Consider the following 18805-nt stretch of genomic DNA (forward strand, 5'->3'; position numbering starts at 1 on the left):
GTCAATCTGATTATTTTTAGTCACTGTTGGGAACAAGGTGGGAGGCTGAGGAAGAGGCGGCTACTAATGGATTCTAAAAAGCAGAGTCGAGGCATGATCTGGGCACGATGCTCACTCTGGCTACTTCCTCTCCACCACCACCACCACCACAGATGTTTGAACACTGGCCCTTATTTATAGAGTGCCATTCTGTCCAGGGGTGTCTCTGGCCCAGCTCCCGACTCCTACTCACCCTTCAAAACCCAGATCATTTGGCCCCTTTTGGAAGCCTTTCCTGACTTCCCAGGGCAGAGAACATGTTCTGTTTCTATACTTTGTGCACGCAAGGGGCCCCTACCCACTATCTGCGTCTGTGACTGCTGGCTCCTCTGTCATTGTCACAAACATGACCTCCTTGGAGGGATAAGTATGCTTAATTTGTCTTGATGGTTTCCAGGCCTAGTACTGTGCCTGCCACATAGTAGGGACCCAGGTATTGTCTGGCCAATGAATGTGTACTTTCTAAAGAGAACATTCTTATCGTCCTATTCAGCTAGGAGAGGATTAAGAGAGAGATATTACCCATTTGTTTTCTGACTAGAAAAAAAATGTTTCAAGACCTAAATTCTATCATTTCTGCTAGAAAAGCATGGGCTTTTTTGCCAGCTACTTTCTCCAATCAGAAGCAAGGCTCGCATTCTCACCACTTCCCAGCAATCTGAGTGCCAAGACCACAGAGGAAACTGTCAGTGTTGAGCATTCACTAGGGTACCAGGTAGCAGAAAGGGCTGTGTATTCCTCAGCTCCAGAAGACCATTTCCTTCAGTTCATCTGCATGAACCTATTTCACATCTGAGGAAACTATGATCTTTTCATGTTACCTGGAGCAGGTATAAAATAAGCACTTAAAAAACTGAAGCATCTTTTGATAAATCAGAATAAATTTAGGGTCAATAAAATTAGACCCTTTGTTTCATCTAACTCCAATCTCATCAGGCCATCAATCTTTGCTTAAAGAACTCTCCCTGGTGCTAGGCTTTCCTCAAGTGCACTCAATGCCCTTGGCTGGGCATTCAAGGCTCCTGGTTAGCCCTCCATCTTCCCCCTCCGAAGAGGCCTCTCAGACTCGCCTCACCTCACACTCCAGTGACTCACAAGCATGGTACCGGGCACCGGGCATCCCTTGCTTATGTCTTTCCTCTGCCTTGATACTCCCAACACCTCTCCCTGACACTGCCTACGCTCCTTGCTACTCACCGCTCCTCACCTCTAGGGCTGAGTGGAGGCGACATGCCCAAAATGCTGTCCCATCCTGTCCCTCTGTCTGGAGCAGGAGCCTCTCCTTGGGCTCCCTCACAGCCCCCCATCAGATGTGTTGTCTGGTCACTAGCAGGTCTCCCGGTAAAACCATAAACCCCTCGAGGGCCGGGTCTACACCTAGTCATCATCTGCACCTAGTGTCTACACTAGCACTGACACAGAATCCACACTCAAACGTTTGCTGAACGAATTCACCGCCTCTCTACCCTGAAGGCAAGACTTGGTAACACACTACGTGAACACATTTCAAAAGCTCTTCTCCTTCCTCTGAATTATGCTGGAGCCTGGCGGCCACTCTGGGAAACAAACCATTACGAGGAAGAAACGGGAAGGGAGCACAAGAGAATCCTATTCCCCCAAGAGTGAGAAGCTGGCATAAGGAACAAGCCCAGGATGAAACCGGGAAACATCTTAGAAATCACCAGGTCTTGCCTTCTGTGCTGAACTCAGCAGTATGAAATGTTTCTACTTCTAGTTTTAAGGGAGCTCAAGACATCCAGATGAAGAAGAGGAGCTTAAGGACACAGGGCAGCAGAAGATAACACCAGCAACTGGAGAAAGATGAACAGGTGCATGGCCTTCTCAGCACACTGGCATCTCCTCGTGACTCCCGGTCCTGTCCTTCTGGGTGCCCTGGGCCAGCTCTGGAGATGTGTTCCAATACCAGAACCCAGGGTGCTGAGCCCTCAGCGGATCCTTCGTCACCTGGGAGGGGTGTCGGTTCAGGTTAAGCCCAAGTTCAATGAAGAAATTCAGGCCGATGTGGCGCAGTCCTTGCAGATCAGAAGAAAAGTGACCCGTAACGGATCAGGAGGAGGTGACAGAGGAGGAACGCAGTAACCACAAAGAGCCCAGGTGCCCGGCTGGCTGCAGCCAGTGCATGGCAGCGCTCCTGGACGAGAACCTCGCCAACTGAAAATGCCTCACAACATGTTCTAGCAAGTGCCAGGCGACCCAGGCCTCTGGCACGAGACCCGAATTCCACCCTGGGTTTGCTGCGTAAGGACTTCCCTGCCCGCCGGAGTCTGCACGGCCAGGACGGGCACGAAAGGAACCCAGATTGTGCTTCATCTGAAATGAATTCTGCAAGGAAAAGTCACCGGGAGGGACAGCTCTAACCTGCTCTCCCCGTGTGTGGATCTAAGCTACTCGACTTCATGACTCAACACTCCCAGCTCTGGACAGCAACAGCCCCCCGCTCAGAACAGCATTAGAACACAGGGACCTTTAACCACTTTATTCATTCATTCATTCATTCATTCATTGATTTTAAGTTTATTTATTTATTTTGAGAGACAGAGAGAGCTCACAAGCAGGGGAGAAGCAGAGAAGAAGGGAGCGAGGGAATCCCAAGCAGGATCCATGCTGTCAGCACAGAGCCCAAAGTGGGGCTCGATCCCACAAACCGTGAGATCATGACCGGAGCCGACAATAAGAGTCGGACCTTCCACCGACTGAGCCTCCCAGACACCCTCCCTTTAACCACTTCAAAACTGCAACCCTGGTTTGTTTGTTTGTTTCCTTTTATGTGTATTTGGTGCCAGGACGCACTGCCTTCTAATCAGAGATGACGAATCTGGTGAAACGACCACCCTTAACACTTCCCAGTGTTCTACAAGCATACACACCGCACATTCTTTCCACTGAAGAGGAAGGTCACCACCGTGTCGTCTGCCATAACCGAAGTCAGCGTTCTTACCTGGCACTATCTCTTGGGATTGAGGTTCACCAGTCCAGGCTGATGCGACAAACCCGCCGAACAAGTTGGCCGAGGCAAGTCTGGCTCTGGAGTCAGGGCTGTGCCCCCAGAGTCCTGTGGCTCCTCGGTCCTTACGTGAGTGATAATCTGCTAAAAGGGAATGCAAGTCATGTTACTTTAAGAGGCCGTTTCCTGTTCTCCTCTAGAAATAATACATTTTTTAAGGAGAACAGAGAGAATACCAGAATCACAGATTCCCAGGGCTGGAAGAAATCAATGCACTCACCTTGTCTAATGCTTTCGTTTTGTAGCTGGGGAAACTGAGGCGCAGAAGAGAGCAGCCTCGTTCAAGATTCAGCAACTTGGAGGATTCAGATTAGAACATGTCTCTGACTCTCTGGCCTTCGGAATGTTTTTTAAAAAGCAGCCTCATGGTCTGGCTGACTCCTCAAACAAGTGGTCATTGACCCTGAATGGGAAGGGGTTTTTTGGTTTGGTTTTGTTTTGTTTTTTAAACAGATATTCTATAAGGGAGGTGGGACTTTTTTCCAGATTGCTGTTTTTGTAGTTCTGCCCCTGGGAGCTAAATTAGTGAAACAGTCTACCTCAGGCATGTGGTTGGGACTGTTCTGTTTCCCATTAGAAAAATATTGTTATGGAATTGGCAGGCCCCAGGGGCTCAGTAGTGGGTGGGCTTTGTTTTTCAGTGATCTGTGCCCAGCCACTAGGTCTCTCTGTCTGTCTTTCTCTCTCTCCATGGTTCAGGAAAACCCAGTAACAAATATAGTCCCTCCCTCCCATGGGTATCGTTTATTCTGTGATTTTTCTGGCTACTAGGGATTCGAACCGCCCCTCCTCTTTGCAGAAAACCAACACCCAAGAAGGGATCTCACGTTTATTAAGTAAATAATATCTGCCAGGCATACTGAATGAATCTTACAGATACATTTTCTTGATTTGTCATCAAAAATTCCCCACCAGCTACCCTGAACTCCATTTTTCCAAAATGGAGAGAACCGAGATTCAAAGAACTAGAATGATCCATAGAGTCATAATGGGAAGAAGGTGTAGAACCGGAAATAAATGCATATCTAACTCCCACATCTATGTGTTGTCCGCTTCATGTAGACTTTAGTTATTAGGCCAAAATCCCTAGGACTTGTCTTATTTTTCCAGTGTTTCAAAAACTATGAATTGTCGTAAGGACATGAAAGATTGTTCTTGTTAGACCTCTTTCAGCCAGGGGGCTCTACGGCCCAGCTTCCTGCCATGCTCTGAGCAGAGGCTCCTGTGTCCCTGGGCCCTGGCACTGAGCGGGCCCATCAGGAAATCATGATTATCTACGCTTGGCGCTTTGTTCCTGTTCTCAAACAACAAGGGACATGGCTGGAGAGCCGGGCGAGGGGGCGGAGAAAGAGGAAGAAAAAACAGGAAGTGAAGGGGGGAGGAGGAAGGAAGGAAATGATAGGGAAAACACAGCAACTTTGAAAAGTCCTTGGCCTGATGAGAAAGTGATTTCTGAGCCGCCATTCGTGGGATGGCCCTGAAGTTTGGGAAGCCAGGTCACGGAGGTAGAGGAGGAAAGAGGTTGGCTTCCTCTGGACTGGGGGTTGTGCTCGTAAGTTCCCACCACAGAGCAGAGCCTGAGGAAGAGGGTGCCCCGACACAGGGGCTGGTTTCCGCGCGCCTGGGTGTGGACGATGAAGAATGTGAACTTCCGAAGAAGGATCCTGGGGTAAGACCACATCTCTTGCCTCTTGGCGGAGAGGGCAAATGTGCCACAAAAGGACTTGGAAACAACAGGGAAGATGTTGAACTAATTCAGTCTCAGGGGAGCCATCCCACCCCCACCCACTTTCTTTGTCAAACACCCTCAGAATTATAATCCCTTTTCAGTGTATAGGACAGAGACTGGGTTCTCCCACCGGGGCCCAGCACCAATCCCACTTTCTTCCACCCTAAAACTTAAGAGGGTCAGGCCAGTAGAACACTGGGCCTCCCCCAGACTATCATTCTCAGATACTTCCAGAATGTTCTCCTACCCATGTTGATCCCACTACTCAGTTACAGACGCTCACAAAAGTCCCCAACTCCCAACGTGCATCTTTAAGGATACAGTCACCTGGTTATGTTGAACAAGCACACAAATAAATAACCCTAATCATAACCTAATCATGCCTCAATGCTAATACGATTAACACTTTGCAGCCTTTTGATGGGGACCAGGAGGGGGCAGGGGACGTGGAGCTCCCTGACACGCAAGCCCAATCCCACCCACTCCAGCAGTTCCCAAACTGATTACGCATCTGGAGAAGCTAATGAAAAGTACAATTCTGTCCTGGAGAAGCGGCCAAGGCTTCTGGAGAGTTTTGATGTCACCAATCTGGCTCTGGTCCATGGACCAGCATTTGGGTAACTTGTGATCCTAATCCAGCCCTCAGCACGCCCCACCTCCTTCCATTTTATTGATCTGGCCGCAGAGGCCCTGCCAGGGAGGAGGGGCTCACTCCGAGGATCTGTCCTTGATTCCGTAAATTATTCCCGCCACCATCCAAACAAACACAGGACAACGCAAAGTAAGCACATCCTTGAGAGGAGTCCAAGCTTTTTGAAGTGATGGCTGGTAGTTTCCTGACTGAGTCACCCATGGGCCAGATGAGAGAACAGAGGTCGAGCAGGGAAGGACACTGACAACTCCCATCTCGGGTCCCCATGAGCACAACCTCACACAGCAAACACCAACACTGATTTGCTTCTCCTGTCAGTAGCAAGGACTGTGGCCACAGCTAATGATTGCCACAAACCCTCTGCTCCCTCTGAGACCACCAGGGATCCTTGCTTCTGTAACACATGGCAGCCAGGAGAGCACTTTTCAAAATCCTATGTTTGGTGATTTGCAGAGAGGTACAAAGCAGAGGGGTAATGACCGCCATTTTGAAATGGAAGACGCTGCAATCCGGACACATGGAACGACTTATTCCGGGTCATACAGCAGAACCAGGACTACAACAGGCATCTCTTGTCCTCTAGTCCAGTGACCTGGGACACTGTCACTAGATCACATGTCCCTGCCCCATTCAGTGGAGGGGCCGGTAGCTTAGAAGAGCTGCACGTCTCCCAACTTTAGAATGTCTCTGGAAGTGGAAGGACAGGGAAGGGACAAACCAAAGGGAAGGCAGACGGACAGTGAGAAGGCCAAGCATGGAGGACCTGTTCCCACCACCCAGGCTGAGCAGGGAAGGGCTCTAAGGCCCCTGGTGGGAGCACGGTCCATCGGAGTCCCAGCCTCGACTTGGAGTCAGAAGACCTTGCAGCGGTCTCCTTCCTGCCAACAGCACAAGCCAACGTGAAGACATATGAATGGGCAGGTTTTCGGACAATGAAAATAGCTCCCATTCAGCAAGTACCTACCGTGCGTCAGGCATTGTTAAGCACGGCACCTCTGGTAACTCCTGGAACCTCCTAGCAACCACGCTAGGTAAGCATTATTCTTGCCCCTTTTTATAGATAAGGACACTGAAGTGGTCGTCCAGGGGACTCAACTTTTGAGTGGTAGGCAGAGCCAAGATTTCAATTCAGGCAGTCTGGATGGAGTTCCCCGCTCTCAACCACGACGTACTCCTCCCTAATAGGGCGGTCACATTAAAAGAAAAAGGGGGAAGATAAGGAAAGAAAGGGGAAGGCTTAGAGAAAGGCAAATTAGTGGAAAGAGACAGGGAATAAAGCAAGGACACTGGGAACAGATGACATTTTCTTTTTTTTTTTAATAATTTTTTAAAAATTTTTATTTATTTCTGAGAGAGAGAGAGACAGTGTGAGCAGGGGAGGGTCAGAGAGAGAGGGAGACACAGAATCCGAGGCAGGCTCCAGGCTCTGAGCTGTCAGCACAGAGCCCGACACGGGGCTCAAACCCACAAACCGTGAGATGATGACCTGAGCCGAAGTCGGACGCTTAACCGACTGAGCCACCCAGGCGCCCCAACATTTTCATTCAAAAGGCAGAAGAAGGGAAGAAACTCCCCAGGCAGGGAACATTGAGAGGTGGGCCCAGCCAGGCATCTTCACCCTTCCCGCTCTTGAGTGGCAGCCCCCCATCTGCCGGCACCGGTAAGTGACATTCTGGCCTTGGTGTTTACACAGTACTGCTCATGGGAGAAGGAAGTAGGCTGGGCTAAGGAGGGCCAGCGACGGGAGAGTCATCAGGGCAGGTAGAAGGGATGACGATGTCTTGGGAACCTATTTTTCTATATCATCCCGGAGGGAATGGGTCCACCGGGCAGGTGGGCAAGTGCGACTCTGCCAAAACTCCTCACCTCAAACAGCGCACATGCTCCCCGCGACACTAGGTTCTGAGGATACTGCCTGCTTTCAGCCCCACAACGACCTGGGGAGCAGAGCTGGACAGGACCATCCTTCACCATGTCACCGACGGAGAGACTAAACCAAAATAATACTAGCCATGAAATAATAATAATAATAATTGTAATAATAATAATAATGGCAGTGCCATTTGTTGGCAGCTTAACACTCGACAAGAAATAAGCTAGAGGCTTGACATGGGTTATTTCATAACAGCACCATCTGCTGAGGTCTGTATGATTATTCCCCATTTACAGTCGAGATAAGCTAAGTAATTTCCTCAAGGTCAAAAAACTAGTAAGCTACGAAGAAGGATCTAAGCTGTTATCTATCTGACATTTTGGCCCATATCTCACCTCTCAGCAGCACGTGCTATGGGACAGCTTAGCCACAGCCATAGAATAATGCTACCCTGCCACCAACTTCTGAGCAGTTGAAGCACACAGGTATAGGTTTTTCTTTAAATACATTACGCACACCACATCTATACTAAGTGCACGCACAAAGTGACACACAATTAGGATGACCATGTGATTTATCAGCCAAACCTAGATACTCCTAAGAGTGAAAGCAGGCATATTAATAACGCCCGTGGGACGACAGGCATAAAGCGGAGTTGTCCCAGGCACACAAGACATATGGTCAACCCTAATATAATCCACAGCCCCATGGGGCTGGTTAATTTTACACTTAGTTGTGTCGGACTTTCCTGGATGACCCCCTGCTTTCCAACCCATACATATGCCCCTCTGTGACTGTTCACTCTCTTTTGCTCAGCAAAAGGTCTTCTAAATCTGTTGGGCTCATAGACCGGACATAAAAAACAGGCTGATGTAACTTGATTAGGAAGCAGTCGTGCTATGATTCAAGAAAAAAGGCGGAACTGGCTTTAGCAATATATTTTTAAATGACTGTTGGGTTCCTTGTGTCCTCACACCCAGAACCCGAATGTGCAGCTGGTCTGATCACCAGCCAGTGGCTCATCGTGGCAGCCTACGGCAGCTGGACAGGCGACCCACGTGTGAGCAGCTGTCCAGCCCCACAGGAGAAATCAAGTGCACCAACAGGCACAAGACCCACTTCCTCAGGGGCACCAGGCACAGACCCAGCGTGGGGGTGCAGAGCTGGGATCTGGGAGGCGGGGTGGGGGGAAGGACGCGGCACTCGAAGCCTGCTTCCGTTTTACTCCTTCCCTAAGAATCTGCCTGCTTAAGAAGCAGGCCAAGAGGAAAAAGAATCTGCCGTCTTTTGAAACCAGGAAATCAGTCTTGAATCCGACTCGTAAATCAACACAGGTAAAGTGAAAATGTTAATGAAAGGCAATGGGCGTTAGCTGGTTCTCTGAAGAGACCATTTCCGGCATTCATTTAATCAAGGAACAGCAGAGCCCTCATAGATTCCGGATGGCTCTGGAGAAGCCTGCTGGCCTGAGGAGGCTTTCCGATGCCCAAGGAGGCTGATGGAGGCTCTGGCTTCATCCTGCAGTAACACAGAGACCACGGCCTGTCATCTGCGTTAGTATGAGCTTCTGTGAGTGATGATATCTGATAAACAGGTGAGACCCTTCTTTCTAAATTAGGTCACATTTACAGGTTGTAGGGGTGAGGGCATGGACTTTTGGGGGGCCGCCGATAAACCCACTACTGCTATCTGTATTATCATTACTAGTCTTAATATGATTATTCATGCGATTTGGGGGGGGGTCCCCAAGTTCTAGAGAAGGAGATGGACTTGTCTAAAGCCACCCAGCTGGTAGGCGGAAAAGCCAGGATTTAGACGCAGTTCTCCAGACTGATTTCTGGTTTCTTCTATCTTGGCATGTAGCCTCTTCTGCTGGGAACCCAACCGGAGAGCCGCCCAGAGGCCAGATGGTGGCTGCCCACAGTGCCGGGGCTCAGGCAACCCCAGACCGACCATCAGAGGCCAACGAGTGGGTGATGGGTGATGGTGGTGGGATTGGCACGTCACTCTTTTGCACTGTGCACTGACCGTGTGCAAGGCACCGTGCTGCGCGTCACGCGGCCGTTGTATCAATCCTACTACAGATGGTGGTGGCTGCCCTTAACTTCATCATGCGCCTACGGAGAGGATGTGCAAGAGGGAGAGCAACTCCGAGAGAGGCCAAGGGAGAGGGTGGGTGGGGGTTGGAGCACGCCTACGAAGCCAAGTTCAACCTCTAACATTCACAGCTGGCAGATGCGACATGGCGTGCAAGGACGGCCACCAGAGGCAGCCCGTAGCAGAACCAGGACAAGAGCCCAGGTCTCTACTCCGCAGCTCACATCTGTTCCATTTCCCAGGGCCATGGCTTCCTGTCTGTCCTCTCTGTCACACCCAAACAGAGATAATATCATTCCTCCAGCTGGCCGGCAGGAGGATTCCACCTTCATTGGCCAGAACCCGCCAGAGAACTCTGCCCAGTTTTTCCAGAAGTTTGCATCTCACTGTCTGAACACACCTGCCACCGCGATCGCTGCTCTTTGCGAGGGTATTTCACAGGGTTGGCCACACCAACTAGAGGTCCTCCTCCGTGGTGGGGGGGGGGGGGTAGGGCTGGAAACACTTTCGAAACCGAATGAGACCAGGCGTGCCCGGGTGGCTCAGTCGGTTAAGCGTCCCACTCGTGATCTTGGCTCAGATCATGATCTCTGGGTTCATGGGATCGAGTCCCATGTCGGACTTTGAGCAGACAGTTTGCAGCCTGCTTGGGATTCTCTCTCTCCCTCTCTCTCTGCCTCTCCACCCCCCTCAAAATAAATAAACTTAAAAAAAAAAAACAACTGAATGCAACCAGCCTCCTCCCCCTGACACCCCTCAGTGTCCCAGACACAGGGGCGTTTTTATCTTCTCTCCTCCCTTCCCGGGCTGCAACTATAGGAATGTCACCTTTCTGGAAGAAAAGGGGCACAACTTAACAGGTTTGAGGCGTCAACAGATGACAGCTGCCTTGGAGAGAAGGTCTCCATTGGACAGGCAACAGTGAGACAGAGACAAATAGTGCAGACTGCAGAGGCTGTCCCTGACCATCACCAGTGACACGAGCTGGGAAGATGCCTTGATGCAGCAGGAAGGCTACGGAGGGGAGCAAGGGAAACCGGGTCTGCTCCCAACCTGACCTTGGCCGGGCTGTGTGACCTTTACTTAGTCTGAGCTTCAGGTAGAAAGTCTATTAAATGCAGATCTTTCAGCAACATACACCAGCAGCTTCTCTGGGCCACTTTGAAGATCCAATGAGCTTTCTCTTTTCAAGTATCAAAGCTACGTACGTCATGTTTTCTCTCTGCCACGAGATAGGAAGTCCCTAACGAGAAGGGGCGTGTCTTCCTTATCGTTACAGGGTAGTGACACCTATTGCAACCAGCCCAGGGTCCCGCACAAATGACAAGTGCTGATGGCTGAATCTGTAAATTTTGGCTTCCCTGAAGGTAGTGAATGGCTCCATGGACTGGGGAAGAAGTAAAGAGGTAGCAGAGACAGGAGGAAAAGAGGCTGCCATCAGGCTGTGATAGGCTTTCCCGGCATTGATGCTTCCTAGGATGCCGGTAGGGAGTCAGTACATCAACTATTTTTGTGTTGGTAGGAAGATGGGGCTATGGAAAGAGCCTGGGGCCTCGAGTCCAACAGCTGTGAGCTGTAACTTCTTTGCATCTTGGCCTCGCTGTCTGTCCGCTGCAGGGCTGTTAGGGTCATCCAACGTTAAAAGTGACCAGCGCAGTACCTGGCCCCAATGTCAACTTCAGCAAACACAACTGCTCCTGGGTAAGTGGACAAAACTGACCTGCACTGACAGAGTAAATGATTGCTATGGAAGTTCAAGGCCAGGGCTGCCCAGAAGGATGAAACTAAGAAATGGCGCAATGGCCAGGCTGCACTGAGCACAATCGAAAAGCCCATCTGGCTGAAGTCGTTTGCTCTCCAAATTCCTGATGACGGTGGCATGCTCCGGCATACCGCCCAAACATCTGCGGCGCTCATGCTCCCAAAGGCACAAGAATTTCATATGGCCAATGCCATCCAAGTGTCGCAAACCACCTGTGAACTCCCCACCAGCCCCTGGCCCATAACAACAAAAGGCACTTTTGGGTGGCTTATGCTGGGTGTTTTCTAGAGAGAGCATCTTTGCCGTGAGGCCGGAGGGAGGCAAAGCACCATGGGTTGAGAAGCTGGTTATCTGGGCTGCAGTCTCTACTTTGACCCTGAATCTCTAAGACACTGGGCAAGCCACTCACTGCCTTCTGACTAATGAAGAGGTGTTTGGAACGTGGGACTCCTGATGTCTAGAACAGCCCATCAATGGAGCGTTTCCGTAAAAAAACCTACCCTAGGACATACACTGCCATTTGAAAAAATAGTTTTCTTACAAGGCAGACCTCTGCTAAAATGCCGTAAGACGGGAGTCCAAATCCAACAGGGATACACCGAAGTCCAGAGGGGGTTTGGTTTCGGTCCTCACTCCACCAGCTCCTAATGTTTCAATGCAGGGTGAGTCGTTTTCCCTTCCGAGCCTGTTGACTAATGTGAGCCTCGGAGGTGATGCTGTCTAGCTCGTACCATTTCCCAGCCAAATCCATTTTTCTAACACATCGCAGGAAACCCAAAGCTCATTTAACTGGGACGCTGTGCAGCTGGCCATCCTTCACCTTGTGGACAGGGACAGACACACTTTCACGAAACTGGCATGTAAGAAAATGGGGCATTTCTATCATTCTTAGTAAGGGGAGAGAGTCAGAGTCAACACGGGGAGGAATGATTGAGATCGTACCTGCGGCAGCTGGGAGACGGCTTATCGCGAGGGACAATGGTCCCCCTGGCCTAGGCAGACAAATACTGGGGACATACTCAGACAAGAGCACAGCTGCTCCCTTCCTGGGCCCCCTGCTGTGAGGCAAATCAGAAGCCACACATCAGCATTCAGTGCTGTATTCGCCATCAAGACTCAGAAGGACTGTGCCTTCCTCAACAGCACGGGGCTGCAGGGGTGAGTGCATGTACCCGCTTCAGGGCCCCAGGCACCCTACACCTGGCCAAGGGAAAATGCAAGTGGCAGCTGCAGACAGGAAAGTGCCTAGGCTAAGAGCCGCACAGAAACTGACTACAAGAAAATGTGCATTCCCTTTGAGGACCACCATCTTCCAACAGGATCCACTTTCCTAATCCTAGAGTTCAAGTCTCTCCATCAAAGGGCCATTTGCATAACCATCCTTTATGTAAATTCTCAGCTTAAGCCCAATGTGATTTACTGCAGTTTTGTGGGGTTTTTTCCCCCAATTCTGCAGCTTAGACTTAGACCTCCAGACATCTCTATCCTTCTAAGTCAGCAGTGGCCTCACCTCCTCCACGAAGTCTTCTCTGACACTCTTCTGTCCTCTCTCACCTCTGAACTCTCACAGCATTTTCTGTCTGTGCCACTCAGCCAGCGCCCATGGGATGCCTCATCGTGTTCTGACTGGACTGTTGTCCCGCCTCCTAACTGGTTTCATCCTGCCTGGACTCTGGTCCTGTGCTCTGCAGGAAGAAATTTCTAAAGCACGCACTTGATGATGTGTCTTCTCTTCAAGCACTTCCCACCGCCTTCCGGATAAAATCCAAATGCCACATCATGCTCACACCCCTCCCGTGGGGCTACCCACATTCATGTCACACACAGTGAACTACTTCCCAAGGTTATGTGATGAGGTGGTGCCAAAGTTGGGACAAGAACCCAGCTCTTTGGATAACCAGCTAAAGCTTCTTCCCAACGTCCCAGCTCAAGTTCAGGTCTAAGGCCGGACCGGGGAGAAGAAGCATATGGCACTGAACCATGAAAAAGCCAAGACCAGCTAAGTCCTTAGGCCTGATGAGCTCATACTCTTATGACAACCAGCCAATCCTTCAAGTAAGCGAGTGGGTAAGTACACCCACCTGAGGCTCAGACGTGAGCTGGCCCTCCTTTCACAGGTGTGGGAACTGAGCCTGAGACGTCAAAGTTCATATCTGGACTAAAACGCTAGCCAAGATCCTATACTCCTTATCTTCCAGAATGGTACATCCAATAGCTCTGTAGGCATCACCAGCTTGTGATCACTCATTACATGCGATGTTGACCAACAGCACTTGGTTCCTGTTCAGGAGCGGAGTCTGTTCAGAAGATCCTAGTGGTGACCCCCCTAAGGTTTCTGCTCTAAGATCAGAGCTGTCCCACTTCTGCAACACCTCGGGTGAAAAGACTATGAAACAAAATATTGGTTTAACTGAAGAGGGAGAAAGTTCCACAACTCTAACTGTTGTGTATTTATCCAAAGAGGTGATCAAAGCCCCCATCAGGTGAATGCTTCCCTGTGGCACTTTCCAGTATATCTGTTTATGGGAGAAGAGGGACAGGAATGGAAGAACAGGGTCCAGAAGAGAAGGCTACCTAAATAGAAGTACGACTCGGCTCGGTGGGATCCTGGCACCGACCAGAACCAATTATACGTGTCTCCTCCCAACTTCAGTGACGTCTTTTGAGAAGGAACCAGCCACGGGTGGGAGTGCTTACACCATAAAAGTGTCAACCTCTCCTCATCAGGTATGATCTGTTTTTGTTCTTCCCAGAGAATCAGTTACTCAGCACTTACGGGAGCGCCACTAAATGGATCCATAAGAAAGACACCGGGTTGGGAAGACAGGAGCTTTAAATGGTAACTTTAGCTCTTTCCCTGACTTACTGCTGGATAGGCAAGTTTCCTCCCTTCTTGACTCTCAATTCCTTTAGCTATAAAGGGAGCAAAAATCCTTACGCGTCTCTACGTAAACTAAGACCATGGACATAGGGCGTTTTGGTAAATGGAAAGTCTGAGGACATATTTGGCGATGTCTGGAGGCATTTTTGGCTGTCACAGCTGGAGCGTGTGGGGTGCTCCTGGCATCCAGGGTAGAGGCGAGGGAAGCTCCAGGGCACCGGAGAGCCTCTCGCAACAAAGGCTTCTTTGGCCCCAAATGTCAGGGGCGCCCAGGTGGGAAAAACCCTAAACTAAAGATATGCAAACACAGTGGCCCATTCAAGTTCCGTAAACACATCATCCAGGAGGAAAATGAAGGGGACTTGGGTCGGTTCGCAGGAAGCCTTGAGGGCAGATGGGTGCACAACACGGAGACGCAGGTGACAAGGAGAGAAGACAGGATCAGGACCTACTGGACACAAAGTACACGCCCATTAGTGGTTTGTAGGAAAAGCAAATGGGTCTGAAGCCACGGTGTGCTCTCTCCAGAAACCGCCNGCTCTCTCACACACCCCTCCCAAGGTGGCACCAGGAGGAGGAAAGTGACTAGCATAGCACAATTTCATCTCCTCTGGCAGGGAAATGGTGTCAAGTGCCAGCCCTGGAGACTCAAGTTAGACAAATAATCGCCAGTCTGGCGATCAGAGCACCAGTGGTCAGAAGAGCAACTTTATTTAAGTCACTTTCTAATAGGAGTTGAAACATCATGAAAGGTGAGGTTTTCAACCCTCCTCTGGGGAGGCGATTGTTAAAAACACACAGCAGGCAGCTTTGCTTTCGACACATTCAGAAACCACTTTTTTTAAGACGATCCTTTTATCCCTCGTACCACATGGGATTGAAAATGCATTTAGCACAAGCTGCCCGAAGCGGAAACAGTGTTGGGTAAGAAATAACCCAGGCGTTGCAGCAACCGTGGGGAGCCGAAACCGAATCAGAGCAGGCGGGCGCAGCTCAGACACTCACAGGGAAAAAAGCGATGACGTGCATGATATCAGCTGCCCCAGAGCCTCTGTGGCCTGGAGTCAGCGGGGCTGGGGGGTAACCATTAGCCACAGCATTTCTTGGAAGTCCCCCTCCGCCCCGAGACTCCCAACTCCCTGTCCCCGCACTGGGTGAGGCTGCCGATTTCTCAAGGAGTAGATGACAGCACAGAGGACCTCCCTCCGTGTCTCCCTGAAGATCTGAATCTGACCATAAACCATCTGACTCACAGAGCCCTTTAATTAAGAGCCCAAGGGTTCAGAGATAATTCTAGACATGGCAGGACCCAGTGGCTTCTCAGCCACCAGAGCTGCGAGCAGAATAATGAGGGTAATTTGGCCCTTCCTGGTCTATGAATGACAACTCACTCAGCTATCAATTAGACTCCCCGAATGCCAGAGTGGGAAGCCACCTGGGCAACTGTCTGCCCCTCCCTCCCCACCCCTGGCCCCCTTCACGAGAGGCTGGTGGCCCAGGGCAGGAGGCGGGCTGCCCCAGGCCTGCTGTTGAGTTTCTTACTGATTCTCAGTCAAATGCAGTTTTTTGAGTGCCCACAAAATGCTTTTGTTCAGGTCTCTGTGCTAAACTCCAAGGCTGCTTGGAGCTCAGGACCAAGCTGGTTACAACCCAGGCAGAATTCATAGGATGGGAGAAGAACAGCTTCAGGGAAAGGAATTTCAAAACCGTTTACTGACAACCAGCTCTGCCCTTGGCGGAGCGTGGCCTTTTCCCCTCCTCGTCTCTCATTCATTTCTCACATCCACACCCTGGCAACACGGGTCTCATTATGCCCGTAATGGAGATAAGGGAACCCAGGCTAAAAGGAATAAGGAAATGTACCGAAGGCCAAACAGCTAGTGATTTTTTTTTTAATTCTGATGCTCATGCCTTGAACAAGTTCTCTCCTTTTTTAATTTAGTTCTAATATCTAAAGCAAAAATATGATGACTTACTTCTTTAGTAATGGTAGAATCATTTTGATATATGTATTTTTTTTTTTTTTGAGAAAGAGAGAAAGAACATCCCTGCAAGGGGGGAAGGGGACAGAGCTGGAGAGAGAGACAGAGACAGAGAGAGAGGCAGAGAGATAATCTTAAGCAGGCTCCATGCTTAGCACGGAGCCCAAGGAAGGGCTTGATCCCACGACCCTGGGATTATGACCTGAGCTGAAATCAAGAGTCAAATCCTCAACCGCTGAGCCACCCAGACACCCTTCATTTTCCTATCTTTTAAATAATCAGATTTTATTGGATTGGAAACTGGACTTTTCATACTACAAATGCTCACTATTTCTGAATATCCTTTGGGGTCCAAGTACTTTACAAAACAATCTCTTGTTAATCAAAAGTAGCCTCAAACAACATCTCTCCCCATTTTTCTGAGACAGATACAGAGGCTCAGAGCATTTAGGTCAATTTCCTGAGCTCACACAGATCACCCGTGAGTGGCACAAATGGGCTTCTCACGCAGGTCTGTCTGAATCCTGTGTTCCTTCTGTCCTAACGGCCTGCTTCTCCCCCTTGACTTTGTTCACTCAGTGCTACGTCTGACACCACAGATCCTGGGGGCCAACCTTCTAAAATGTGTTGGCTGGGCATAGTAGCAAAGGCCTGGGTCAATCGGGGACATAAATGAGGCAGCAGTGGTGACCTCATCCTGGGGTCTGAAAGCAGCCACACACCTGAATGGTACACAATCACTAAACCCTGCCTGGTGGGCTGACTCCCTGTTAGGGTGCATCCACGGGGGCTGTAATAGGGAGGAAGAATCCCGCCAAGGCCACCCTGCAGCCTTCCCTCTGGGGGTGAAGATTCTGAGAACGAAGTGTGGTGCCTCAATCACGTTTGCCAGTGGCTCCTGAGCCACCAGAAAAGAGAAACACATGAAACAGCAATGAAGACTGCAGCGTGGCGGGAGCGCCTCGGTGGCGCAGTCGGTTAAGTGTCCAACTCTTGATTTCGGCTCAGATCGTGATCTCTCATGGTTTGTGAGCTTGAGCACAGCATTGGGGTTTGCTCTGACAGTTCAGAGTCTGCTTGGGATTCTCCGTCTCCCTCTTTCTCTGGCCCTTCCCCATTGGTTTTCTCTCTCTTTCTCTCTCTCTCTCTCTTAAAAATAAATAAACATTAAAAATTTTTTAGGGGCGCCTGGGTGGCTCAGTTGGTTAAGCATCTGACTGGCTCAGGTCATGATCTCACAGTTCGTGAGTTCAAGCCCCGCGTCAGGATCTGTGCTGACGGCTCGGAACCTGGAACCTGCTTCGGATTCTGTATCCCCTTCTCTTTCTTCTCCTCCCCTGCTTGCGCTCTGTGTCTGTCTCTCTCTCTCTCTCAAAAATAAATAAATATTAAAAAATTAAAGAAAAATTTAAATACGGTATGGCAGTTGCTACAATGGGAAACGTGGGCTGATATGGGAGTAATGGATGCCCAACCCACACGGTGGGAATCGGGGATTAAGTCTTCATAGAAGGGCCTGAACAGAATCTGGATCCACGTGGGTCTTCGTCGTGGAAACGAGGAGCATGAGAAGGGCAGTGCGAAGGGAGGGTGCTGGGGCACGCGTTCATGATGAGGTCATACATGTGGACAGAGGTGACAAAGCTCGTGAGGTAAGGAGCGCCATGTGGTGGGTACGGCTGGCATGTAAGAACATGACGCGGTGTGGCAGAAAGGAAGCCTGGTGGGAAACTTGAGGCAGAAGCTGCGCCAGAAGACAGAGGGCCAGCGAAGCCTCATAAAGGAATCCATCCTCCAAATGGGAGCTGATCAGAGGGGTCACCTTTTATTACTTGGCAGCAGCAGAGTGATAACCATCGGGTTTGTTGAGATACATGTATATTTCATGGCTCCAGTGACAGAGACTCTAGTCAATTACATCTCCACTCTAGCTTTCAATTGTTTCACCTCTAAGATGCTAAAAACATGGTATGCCCACCACATCCCAAAGCATAGTAAGAACAAAGGGAGATAGTTAATAAAAGGATTATTAAAGATTAAAAAAGATGAGAAGCCTGTATAAAGAATTATACCTGGCTTCTTTCAGGCTGTATAAAGGAGAGCTCAGCACGGTAAAATATTCACCCCAGAAGAATGACTTGGGAGGGAGGTTATGGGCTCCAGGGCAGAGAAGAGCATTTCTGCAGCCATAGCAGTTCTTATCTGGACACTCTACCCAGTCCGGTGCCAGGGGGTGCATCGTGTCCTCAGTGACTGCATTCCAGGCTAATGTTCTCCTCCCTTTGTGAGCTGTAAGGAGGCTAAAAACCAAACACCAAGCACCCGCCTTTCCTATTTGGCCAGCTAATGTCCTCAATTTCAGATAAAAGAGTTATTTTCATAAAGCCCTTCTTGAATCTTAGAAGATACACAAATGGGTAAATCACGTCGGATGCGCAGACATTAGGAAGGTCTTTGGCATAAAGAGCAGATGCAGAAATGTCCAGTTCAGTGTTTCCTCGGTCAGTCAGCCCTGGCTCTGTGGATGTCTGACTCCTGCTGAAATCAGGCAAGACAAAGCCAGAGCAGGCTGCCCGCTTAAGTACTGGGAGTGCAGGACCCGTGTGTGGGGGGGACAGAAGCTTCCTTCTAAGGGGACACAGAGCAGTTTTCAATCATTGCACAATTACCTTTATTAGCATAACATCTCCTCACACATTTCGTAAAACACTTTCTTTTTCCCTCTCAGGAAGAAGGCAGAGACACAAATTGCTACCACTGAGGGG

General features: G+C 49.9%; 1 protein-coding gene across 3 annotated transcripts in view; it reads right to left on the reverse strand.

The window, feature by feature from the left end:
- Positions 1 to 3143, reverse strand: part of CYRIA (CYFIP related Rac1 interactor A) — a 60524-nt gene extending 57381 nt beyond the window's left edge. For all 3 annotated transcript variants that reach the window (XM_077751022.1, XM_077751020.1, XM_077751021.1), the window contains exon 1: positions 2999 to 3143. The gene's annotated coding sequence lies outside the window, so the exon portion shown is untranslated. The remainder of the gene's footprint in view (positions 1 to 2998) is intronic.
- Between the last annotated feature and the right edge of the window lie 15662 nt (positions 3144 to 18805).

This window comes from Crocuta crocuta, unplaced genomic scaffold (genome assembly GCF_008692635.1).
Source record: "Crocuta crocuta isolate KB4526 unplaced genomic scaffold, BGI_CrCroc_1.0 scaffold129, whole genome shotgun sequence".
In the NCBI taxonomy this organism is placed as follows: Eukaryota; Metazoa; Chordata; class Mammalia; order Carnivora; family Hyaenidae; genus Crocuta; species Crocuta crocuta.